Raw genomic sequence first — 12,336 nt, 5'->3', positions numbered from 1 at the left:
TCTATGGTTTGAGGAATGTGTATAAGGGGAACATTCAAAGGCTAATGTCATTAAAGCCATGGCTCATATCACTAATGCCCAAAGTCTGAGTTGTGGGGAATTTATGATCTCATACATAATATCAAGAACAGCTCTAACACATTACTTCCACAAAGTCTGCTGCAATAAGAGAAAGTTAAAAATCACACAACACCAGATTATAGTCCAACAGGTTTAATTGGAAGCACCTGATGAAGGAGCAATGCTCGGAAAGCTAGTGCTTCCAATTAAACCTGTTGGACTATAACTTGGTGTTGTGTGACTTTAAACTTTGTACAGCCCAGTCCAACACTGGCATCTCCAAATCACAATAAGAGAAGATCACCTTGCCTGAAAGTGGAATGGGGATGTCTTTTAAATAATATTGTGAAGGAGAGGTCCCTTGACGAGTTAAGCAGATATTTAAGTGATGGCATTAATAGAACTTAAGTACAGTGGATGCCTCAATCTAACACTTTATGCACTGGATGGCCCTACTATAACCATAAGAAGCATACTCCCAACTTCCATATTTTCCATACACTGGCATCTCCCCACCATCAGAGCTAAAAATTTTAATTTTGCAGCCTTAATCTTTCACCTTTGTTTTTCTCATACTTTATTGAAAAATCACTTGCATCTTGACACATTTCTCCGCAAACTGCAGAGTTTCAGTTTAATTGTTGAACTGAAATTTTCTCCCTTTTCCAAATTCTGAAAAAAAGTCAGGAAAATTTGGATTTTCCTCAGATTGTTTAAATTGTTTGGAATTGACTAAGAATATTCAATTCCTTAAGCAGATCGAAGATAATTTCAGAGGTGATTGCCTCATGCTTTGAGTACCACTTATTTCACTCTTGCATTATGATTAACCTAATGAATCTGACTGTTACAGTATGGGAGAAAGCAACAGAATACCTACATAGAGTAACAATAACAAAACAGTGGCTGAGAGTTTCTCTGGGTTTATGCAAGAGCTAACCAACAAATAGGGTGAGAAAGGTATGATGTTTTCACACTTGTTTGCATTGTGCATTTGAATGATTAGGACTTCCTTTTAACTGTAAAGTTGAACCCAGTTTTTGTGTTTATGCTATGTGCTGTTGATGCAACCACAAAAAAATGATTCATCACTGTTGCCATAATACACAGCAAGCGCTCAGCCAGCGGCAACAATTCCTGTACAGTTGTATTGATAAATAGCCCACCATTGTCCCCTGTCATGAAACACCCTGATTGCTCTAGGTTTACACAGCTTTCTGACATGTTGCAGCACAAGGCCAGATGAACCATCTAGCAGTGTATAGAATAATATTTCAAAACACAGTAATAACACTAAGGATTAGGTTTAGGGTTATCGCAGGTCAAGATTCCTTCAAGATTTTGACCTGGTTTAAGAACTCTCTACTCTTGTTACTTAAGGTACATGAAGAGTGATCACTTCTAGTATTTCTGGGAGAGCAGATTAAAAACAATTTGAGATTTCAATGGTCACATAATGGACTCCTTATCTTAAAAGTAGGGATGATCATGCCTCATTTCAACAAATTTTTACTCTATTCAGGGGCTCCAACTCAATATTCCTGTGATCAGCTCCCCCCACCTTCTCCAAGCGTGATATAGCTGCTTCCAATGGACTGTAAGAGAACACTCCTGGCTGTTACATGTGCACCCTTTGTTTGCTGTTTCATTGTACATTTTCAGAAGTCACATCCCAAAATAAAGGTGGACCAAGCCTCATTACCTTCAGCAGATAAAGCACTCAAAAGGGCACTTGGTCATCTCTCTCTCTCCTAGTCAGCTATGACTCAGTTAGAGGCCATTTGGCCCATTTGGATCTATTTTGGCTATCTGTAGAACAGTTCGATCAGTTCCATTTCCCCACAATACCCCTGTAATTCTATAAATTTATATCCCTCAATTATTCGATTGTCTTTTTATATTTTGGTGCTTCCACCACCCTCCTGGTCAGCAAATTTCTGGTTATTATCATTGACTGTGTAAAGAGTACTGTTTAGATTAGATTAGATTACTTACAGTGTGGAAACAGGCCCTTCGGCCCAACAAGTCCACACCGACCCGCCAAAGCGCAACCCACCCATACCCCTACATTTACCCCTTACCTAACACTACGGGCAATTTAGCATAGCCAATTCACCTGACCCGCACATCTTTGGACTGTGGGAGGAAACCGGAGCACCCGGAGGAAACCCACGCAGACACGGGGAGAACGTGCTAACTCCACACAGTCTGTCGTCTGAGTCGGGCGTACTATTTCACATACTCTCAAACCATTCCAAGTCTTTTGCCCCAAAACCTTATATCTGCATCTCTGATATTTGTAAATGGAAATGGTCTTTCCATGCCTACACTATCTGAACCTGTCATAATCACTTACACATCCACCAATCTTCCCTCAATGTCCTTTTTACCCAACTTCTCCCAACATTATCTTGAAGCTAATGTTCTTAATCTCTGGTAAATCTCCTCTGCATCTTCAAGGACCCTTACATCATTCCTAAAAGTGCACTGACCAAAACTGGATACAATACTGTGGATGTGGCCTGCCAGAAATTACATGGATAATGCTGATTCCCATTCAATCCCAATGTGCAATAATAGCTCTCATTTCATCCCTCCATGTTTGAACAATTATTGCAATAAAGCAGTCTCTCAAATGTCTAACAGGAAAACTCCTTTCATCCCTACTGTCGCCATCATTACTAAACCATAAGTGTTGCATTTCACAACATGAAATTAACTTTTAAAACTGCATAGCTTAATGCCATGGTTTAATTTAAGGAAATCCAATCTGTCTGTCAAATGGATGTAGGTTTTGGTGTTCCAGCGAGACTATGGGGGGGCTCCTGGTTTGTAAATTTTGGGTAATCCATAGAAGCGTGGTGTGTTGGATCCGTCTGGTTTCATTTTTTGGAAGTCGGTCTTATTTATTTGTCCAGATTTCTAATGTTTTTTGAGTAGGGCTGTGATTTGGTTCTCTAGTTTTGGGATCAGGCCTATCACCATTTGTTGGTGAGTGTTGGTATCTGTAAGTAGTGCGTTTGCTTTTTCAATGTAGTCTCTTCAATTTAGACTGACTGTCAAACATCCTTTGTCTGCAGGTAGGATAACAATGTTTTTATCTTTTTTATTCTTTCCAGTGCTTGCCTTTCTTGTGTATTGAGTGTATTTCCTTCCCTTTTTTCTGCTTAATGTTGGTTTGTTGGGTTTCTTCTGTGAGTTGGATGTCTTTTAGTGTTGTTTCTAATGCTGCTAAGAAATATTTCTTGTCTGCATCCTGGCAGTTGTAATTTAATCCTCTTACTAAGATGACTTTTTCAGTGTATGTTGAGAGTCGGTCAGATAAACTTTTTTATCCATGCTTCTGTGTTGTCATTGTTGCTACTTTGTGTAAGTTTGTCTAGTTTCTTCTGCAGGCCTAGTTTTTTTCATTTTCTGTGTTTGTCACTGTCTAATATCTATGGCTTGTTGTACTATGTCTGTCCATTCATGATCTGTTCCATGACTGAGTAAAGATTTTTGATGCAAAACTTCCCAGTTATATTTACGGAGTCTGTTGTGGGCATCATTAACCATTTCTCTAAGCATTCTGCAGCCGTTTTGCTCTGCTATTCTAATGGCTAGCGGAATGTTTAGGGGAGGTTTGTATGAAGACATTTAGGTAGCACCTGCTTCCTTAGGCATTCGTGCAGGAAGTACAGCTGTTTACGGGTGGCACTCTGTTGGATGGCATTCGTTTCCCATTTTCGGGCCAGTTTTAGCATATTGCACCCATAGATCTTAGCGGGCTTTGTGAAGATTTGTAGCTCAGGTTGAGGTTTTTGAGGTAAACCTACATCCAAAACCTCAATCTGAGCTACAAATCTTCTCAAAACTTGTCTGTCAAATCAACTGTGTCCATCCTGTTCTCTTGTTTCTAATGGGAACTGTCTACAATGTTCCATTGATTGGTTTGATGCTATATCTATGTCCTGAGCCAAAAGGAGGTACTTGCTCAGAGGATGGTATTTTATCATGTGAATAAAAACCTAAAGAACCACAGATGCTGTAAATCAGAAACAAAAACAGAAGTTGCTGGAAAAGTTCAGCAGATATGGCTGCATCTGTGAAGAGAAGTCAGAGTTAATGTTTTGGGTCAGATCTGAGGAAGGGCCCCACTGGACCCGAAATGTTAACACTGAGTTGTCTTCACAGATACAGCCAGATCTGCTGACCTTTTCTAGCAACTTCTGTTTTTTGTTTCTGTTTGCATCATTTGAGTGTGGCTCATAAAAAACCTCAAAGGAGGTCTCAAACACTTTGAGTGTGAACAAGGAATGGACAGATTCCAGCTGTAATCTCCTTTTGCTGCAGGAAAGGCCTGGTCCTGACTGCCTTCAACTTCCATGCTCCCAAGATCATATGTAGAGACATTTCTCACAGCTACTATACCATTTGAACATGCAGATCAAGGGGTTTGAAGGCTCCAAGGCTGGAAAGATTGTGAGAAAGATATGTGTCAGAAATCAGACTTTGAACACATTCCCCTTTAAGTTTTGCTCACAGAGGAGGCTGCAGTGCAATCAAAGGCTTGTTTTGCAGCAGTATTCATAAGAGAGAACCTAAGGATGGCAAAAAACAAATTTCACCTGATTTGATCTTGGGAGCATGGAAGTTGAAGGCAGTCAGGACCAGGCCTTTCCTGCAGCAAAAGGAGATTACAGCTGGAATCTGTCCATTCCTTGTTCACACTCAAAGTGTTTGAGACCTTCTTTGAGATTTTTTATGAGCCACACTCAAATGATGCAAACAGATTTGAGAGGGTCTGAGAGGCAGATGACACTGGAAATATAGCATTCTCCAAGGCTGACAATTACATGTAGTAACAGTCAACACATGCAGTTTGTAGACTTTTCTGTACTTGTAGACTGCATATTGCAAAACAATGGCAAATGTACTACCCAATGATGACATTGGTTGAGACGGCTCAATAAGCAATTGTCTTGGCAAAATAGAACCATAGAGATTGGAAATAAAACAATGCTGAATAAACTCATCAAATTTGGCAGCATCTGCGGATAGGGAAACAGTGAACAGTGAGACCTATGAGTCTATAAAATTGCAGCTTGTTACCTCCTCTCAAATGAAGTGTTGCTTCTGGTTGGCTTCTTTGAAGATTGGGTTTTCATGCACTGGCCTGTTCTTGTGAAGATAGGTAGGGGGAATACTGAGAGAAATTCTGCTTTAATTATATTTGCAAACAGCATTGTGAAAGATGGAATTTTTCATGAAATCTTAGTGATATGAAAATTGATAAGGAGGAATGGGAAAATAAGGGAATTTTTAATTAATCCAGAGGGCTTGTGTGACAAAGCAGTAGTGTCCCTATCTCTGGGTCAGAAAATCCAGGTTCAAGTCCTTACTTACCCCAGATGTGTATCATAACATATCTGAACAGGGTGATGAAAAATAATTGCAATTAACCAAGCCTTCGAATGGATTCATTTGCATCATCAACTCATGTCTCCATATTTATGTTTCAACTCTGAAGTAAATTGAATGACCTTTCTTCAAACCCTTCATCTTCAGGCAAGCTAGCAATTCCCCCTTCTCCAGAAGAAATCTTGTTTAGATTTTGAGCACAGCATTGGCAATGCAAGCCCAATTTGCAGATCAATGCAAACAATCTTGAAGAGAGGTGAATAGAAGTTACAGGCACTGTTAAAATTCAATGCTCAATCCCTTGGTAGTATTTTGCAGGAGTCAGGCAAATTATCAAGGAACTTATCTTAAACAGTGACTCGAGTTAACAGTTAACATGACTCTAGTTTAATGAGGGAAGTATAATAGTTTGGAACAGTGGAAATTAAGTAATTGTCAGGAGGTTCATGAGCACCTTGATATTTTAACATGGCATATTTACTTTATTATTCTCATAAGAGCACTGTCTTTTCTCTCCCCATCCATGATCCACACATCCTCTGTTCATTGCTGCATGTGTTGATAGTTCTGCCATTTCTTGGTATGTCTTGAGCAGTTTTCAGGTTAGGGAAATAAAAACACCTTTGTTTCACCACCTGCTTTAACTGCCAGAAAGCATGTGGCAGGAGAGGGAGACAAAGCAAAATAATCTACTTAACCTCACCTTCACAAACTATTTATCACAGACGCATTCATTCATGACAATATCAGTAGGATTGACCACCAATATCCTTCAGACAACCAATTATCATTGCTACAATAAGGATATTCTTTCAGCATATTACTTTTCTACAGTCAAAGACATTTGGCCTCGGATCTTCGGGTGAACATCTTCCAAGGCGGACTTCAGGATGTGCAACAATAGAGAGTCACCGAGCAGAGGCTGATAGCCAAGTTCGGTACCCATGAGGACAGCCTCAACTGGGATCTTAGGTCCATGTCACATTACAGATGACCCCACCACTTACACGCACACACACACACAGACACAGACCAGCTGTCATACACACAAACACACACACACACAGACACACAGACACACCTGCTGTCATCACACTTGTGCACATGCTCTCTCAAGCACGCACGGACACTCTCATATGCGTGCACACACACACACACACACACACATTCTCTCTCTCCCTCACATACACAAACACACTCTCATCTTCTCTCCCACACAAACGCTTTCCCTTTCCCTCTCTCCCTCACCCACCCACACACACACACACACACACACACAGACATAGATAAGTCTAAGGGGTGAATTTTTATTTACAGATTTGTATTTGCAGATGCACGCTATTTTGTTCAAAAAGCATGCAACCTGTAGGCAGTCAGTCAATGTGATAATTTATAAATTCCTACTTTGAAAATAAAACCAGTCTGACTCCAGTTGGGACACAGACAGGCTCTAACCTCACACCTTTAATGCATTGTCTGAGCTGATGGACCAATGGGCTGAGAAGTGGCAGATGGAGTTTAATTTAGATAAATGTGAGGTGCTGCATTTTGGGAAAGCAAATTTTAGCAAGACTTATACACTTAATGGTAAGGTCCTCAGGAGTGTTGCTGAACAAAAGAACCTTGGAGTGCAGGTTCACAGATCCTTGAAAGTGGAGTCGCAGGTAGACAGGATAGTGAAGAAGGCGTTTGGCATGCTTTCCTTTATCGATCAGAGTATTGAGTACAGGGGTTGGGAGGTCATGTTGCGACTGTACAGGACATTGGTTAGGCCACTGTTGGAATATTGCGTGCAATTCTGGTCTCCTTCCTATCAGAAAGATGTTGTGAAACTTGAAAGAGTTCAGAAAAGATTTACAAAGATGTTGCCAGGGTTGGAGGATTTGAGATATAGGGAGAGGTTGAATAGGCATCGGAGGCTGAGGGGTGACCTCATAGAGGTTTTACAAAATTATGAGGGACATGCATAGGATAAATAGACAAAGTCTTTTCCCTGGGATGGGGAGTCCAGAACTAGAAGTCATAAGTTTAAGGTGAGAGGAGAAAGATATAAAAGAGACCCAAGGGGCAATGTTTTCACGCAGAGGGTGGTACATGTATGGAATGAGCTGCCAGAGGAAATGGTGGAGGCTGGTACAATTGCGACATTTAAAAGGCATCTGGCTGAGTATATGAATAGGAAGGATTTAGAGGGCTATGGGCCACATGCTGGCAGGTGAGACTAGATTGGGTTGGGATATCTGGTCAGCATGGGCGAGTTGGACCGAAGGGTCGGTTTCCGTGCTTTAAATCTCTATGACTCTATAACTCTACAACTCTATGATTCTCTGGCAGTGACTTGAAAGAAATTCTGGAATTTACATATTAATGTTGTGGTTCTGTTCGTCGAGCTGGGAATTTGTGTTGCAAACGCTTCGTCCCCTGTCTAGGTGACATCCTCAATGCTTGGGAGCCTCCTGTGAAGCACTTCTGTGATGTTTCCTCCAACATTTATAGTGGTTTGTCTCTGCCACTTCCGGTTGTCAGTTCCAGCTGTCCGCTGCAGTGGCCAGTATATTGAGTCCAGGTCGATGTGTTTGTTGTTAGAATCTGTGGATGAGTGCATGCCTCTAGGAATTCCCTGTCTGTTCTCTGTTTGGCTTGCCCTATAATAGTAGTTTTGTCCCAGTCGAATTCATGTTGCTTGTCATCTGCATGTGTGGCTACTAAGGATAGTTGGTCGTGTCGTTTCGTGGCTAGTTGGTGTTCATGGATGCGGATGGTTAGCTGTCTTCCTGTTTGTCCTACGTAGTGTTTTGTGCAGTCCTTGCATGGGATTTTGTACACTACATTGGTTTTGCTCATGCTGGGTATCGGGTCCTTCATTCTGGTGAGTTGTTGTCTGAGAGTGGCTGTTGGTTTGTGTGCTGTTATATGAAAGCAACCACCCCAACACACACAAAAGAAGTTGCATCAAGACACTGTTCAAAAGGGCCACAACACACTGCAGCACACCAGAACTGCAAAAAGAGGAAGAAGAACACCTATACAATGTATTCACCAAAAACGGATACCCGCACAATTTCATCAACAGATGCCTAAGGGAGAGACAACGGAACGAGGACATGCCGCAACCCAAAGGACTAGCCACGCTACCATACATCAGGAGAATTTCTGAACTGACAGCCAGACTACTGCAACCGCTAGGACTCATAACAGCACACAAACCAACAGCCACTCTCAGACAACAACTCACCAGAATGAAGGACCCGATACCCAGCATGAGCAAAACAAATGTAGTGTACAAAATCCCATGCAAGGACTGCACAAAACACTACATAGGACAAACAGGGAAGACAGCTAACCATCCGCATCCATGAACACCAACTAGCCACGAAACGACACAACCAGCTATCCTTAGTAGCCACACACGCAGATGACAAGCAACATGAATTCGACTGGGGCAACACTACTATTATAGGGCAAGTCAAACAGAGAACAGCCAGGGAATTCCTGGAGGCATGGCACTCATCCACAGATCCTATCAACAAACACATCGACCTGGACCCAATATATCGGCCACTGCAGCGGACAGCTGGAACTGACAACCGGAAGCGGCAGAGACAAACCACTATAAATGCCGGAGGAAACATCACAGAAGTGCTTCATAAGAGGCTCCCAAACACTGAGGATGTCACCTGGACAGGGGACGAAGCGTTTGCAACACAAATTCCCAGCTCGGCGAACAGAACCACAACAACGAGCACCCGAGCTACGAATCTTCTCCCAAACTTACATATTAATCAATTAAACCCTGCAACCCCATTCTCAGTGATTAAAGATTTAACAGCCACCTAGGTTTGTCTAATACTTCACATCAGGTGTATGACACTTTGATCTTTTACTTATAAATTCTCTGTCCTATGTATCCTGCCTCATAGATGCCTCACAATGGAGCAGTTCTCCAAAAGCTGGTACTTTCAAGTAAACCTGTCGGACTGTAACCTGGTGTCATGTGATTTTTCAACTTTGTCCACGTTAGTCCAACACCAGCACCTCCACATTATATACTTAATGAGGCAGATGCGAACAAGATCTAACAGCTTAATATGTGGTATCCATGAGGCAATTAGTAATATAATTATATTCCACCACAATCTGTTACCTTCATAATATAGGGGGCTCTGTGATGCAGTGGCATTGTGCCTCATTCTGGGCTAGAAGGTTCAGGTCAAGTCCTATCTTTTCCAAAAAATCATTTTCGGTCATTACATCATTACCAACAAGCCAGGTGAGAAATCAATCCCCAGATGAGGATTGTAGAAGATCATGCCAAAACGAAACTGAGCTATCAAACATGGTAAAGCTACAATAAATGTCATGCTAAACATTGAAAGCAGTATGCTATAGATGTGGCTAAGTAAATCGATTACTAAGCAACCAAATCAAACTTCAGGAGTCCTATCACATGCAGTCTTGAATGATGGTTGACAAGTAATGATGGCAGAAGCCAGCAGAACTACAAATAAAAAGGCTGAATCAGCCAGAAATGCAGAGCAGATGAACCATCTCACCTTCTTGAGCTTCCAGAATCGTAAGTGCCAGTATACAACCAAATAGAGAACCTCCACATAATTAGGAAAGAGCTGAGTCTGCTGGACACAACAAAAGACCACCAACACTGACAACCTGGGTATTTTGTAAGTTCAGGGGAAACAGAATAATCAGGTAAACCATTAATGACCAAAGCGGCATTACATGTGTGGAGCTGAAAGACATAGCAGAGATTTTGAATCAATACTTTGCATCGATATTTAAAGTAGATAAGCATTGAGAGGAAGGAGGTAAAAAATGTTTTAGCAGTCTTTAAAGTAGACAAATCCCCACTTTGTAATGTATCCAAGACTGCTGAAAGAGGCAAAGTTAGAGATTGCAGGGGCTCTGACATTAATTTTCAAATTCTCTCTGGCCATAGGAGGGGTGTGGGAGGACTGGAAGACAGCTAACGTGATACCATTATTCAAGTAAGGTGGTAAAGTTAAACAAGGAAACTACAGGTCAGAAAAAGTTCTGAGGGAAACATATTAATCTCTACTTGGACAGGCAAAGATTAATCAATATAGTCAACATGGCTTTGTAAAGGGGAAATCATGTTTAACAAATTTGTTTGACGCAAGTTTTGTGAAGGTTTGTAGCTCAGGTAAAGGTTTAGTGTGTAGGTTTGCTCGCTGAGCTGCAGGTTTGATATCCAGACATTTCATTACCTGGCTAGGTAACATCATCAGTGGCGACCTCCAAGTGAAGTAAAGCTGTTGTCTCCTGCTTTCTATTTATATCTTTCTCCTGGATGGGGTTCCTGGGGTTTGTGATGATGTCATTTCCTGTTCATTTTCTGAGGGGTTGATAGATGGTACCTAGATCTGTGTGTTTGTTTATGGCGTTGTGGTGAGTGCCAGGCCTCTAGGAATTCTCTGGCATGTCTTTGCTTAGCCTGTCCCAGGATAGATGTGTTGTCCCAGTCGAAATGGTGTTTTTTTTCATCCGTGTGTAGGGCTATGAAGGAGAGGGGCTGGTGTCTTTTTGTAGCTCGCTGATATTCGTGTATCCTGGTGGCTAACTTTCTTCCTGTTTGTCCTACGTAGTGTTTGTGGCTGTCCTTGCATGAAATTTTATAGATGATGTTTGTCTATAAAATTTCATGCCAGGATTGCCACAAACACTACATAGGACAAACAGGAAGAAAGTTAGCCACCAGGATACATGAACACCAGCTAGCCACAAAAAGACACCACCCCCTCTCCCTCATAGCCCTACACACGGATGAAAAAAAACACCATTTCGACTGGGACTGGGACAGGCTAAGCAAAGACATGCCAGAGAATTCCCAGAGGCCTGGCACTCCAGCCACAATGACATAGACAAGCACATAGATCTAAATGCCATCTATCAACCCCTCAGAAGACGACCAGGAAATGACATCACCACAAACCCCAGGAACTCCATCCAGGAGAAAGACATAAATAGAAAGCAGGAGACAACAGCTTCGCTTCACTTGGAGGTCGCCACTGATGATGTTACCTAGCCAGGTAATGAAATGCCTGGATATCAAACCTACAGCTCAGCGAGCAAACCTACACCCTAAATTTGTTTGAATTCTTCAAGGAGATGACGAGGTGCATGGGTAAGGGTAATGCTTTTGACAAGGTCCCGCATGACAGACTTTTTAGGAAAGTTCAAAATTGGCTTAGTGGCAGGAAGCAGGGGGTGATGATTGAAAGGTATTTTTCTGACCGAAAGTCTGCGTCCAGTGGCATACCACTGTATTCACTACTAAGTCTCTTGATCGAGACATGAATGTAGGGGGTATCTTCTTTAAGTTCACAGATGACTTGAACATTAAATTAAATAGTGAGAAGGAAAGCCTTCAACTACAAAATAACATAAACATGTTCTCCAGATGGGTGAAAGAGTGGCAAATAAAATTTAACTCTGAAAAGTGAAAGGTGATGCATTCTGGGAAGACTAGCAAGGCAAGGGAGAACACAATGAATGGTAGGATCTTAGGAAGTACAAAGAATCAGAGGGACCTTGGTGAACATGCCCATAAAACCTTGAAGACAGCAGGACAGATACAGAAGGTTGTTAAAAAAGGATATGAGATACTTGCCTTTATTGGACAAGGCATTGAATACAAGAGCAGTGAGGTTGTGCTGAAGGGTTATATCTCCTTAGTTGGAACAAAAACAAGAATATTGTGTACAGTCTGATCTCCACACTACAGAAAGGATGTGATTGCACTAGACAGAGTGCAGAGAAAATTCACCAGGATGTTGCCTAGGCTGGAGAGATTCAACCATGAAGAGAGATTGGATAGGTTGTGGTTGCTTTCCCTTAGAG

The sequence above is a fragment of the Hemiscyllium ocellatum genome, chromosome 29, assembly GCF_020745735.1.
Source record: "Hemiscyllium ocellatum isolate sHemOce1 chromosome 29, sHemOce1.pat.X.cur, whole genome shotgun sequence".
In the NCBI taxonomy this organism is placed as follows: Eukaryota; Metazoa; Chordata; class Chondrichthyes; order Orectolobiformes; family Hemiscylliidae; genus Hemiscyllium; species Hemiscyllium ocellatum.
This window is presented reverse-complemented; position numbering follows the sequence as displayed.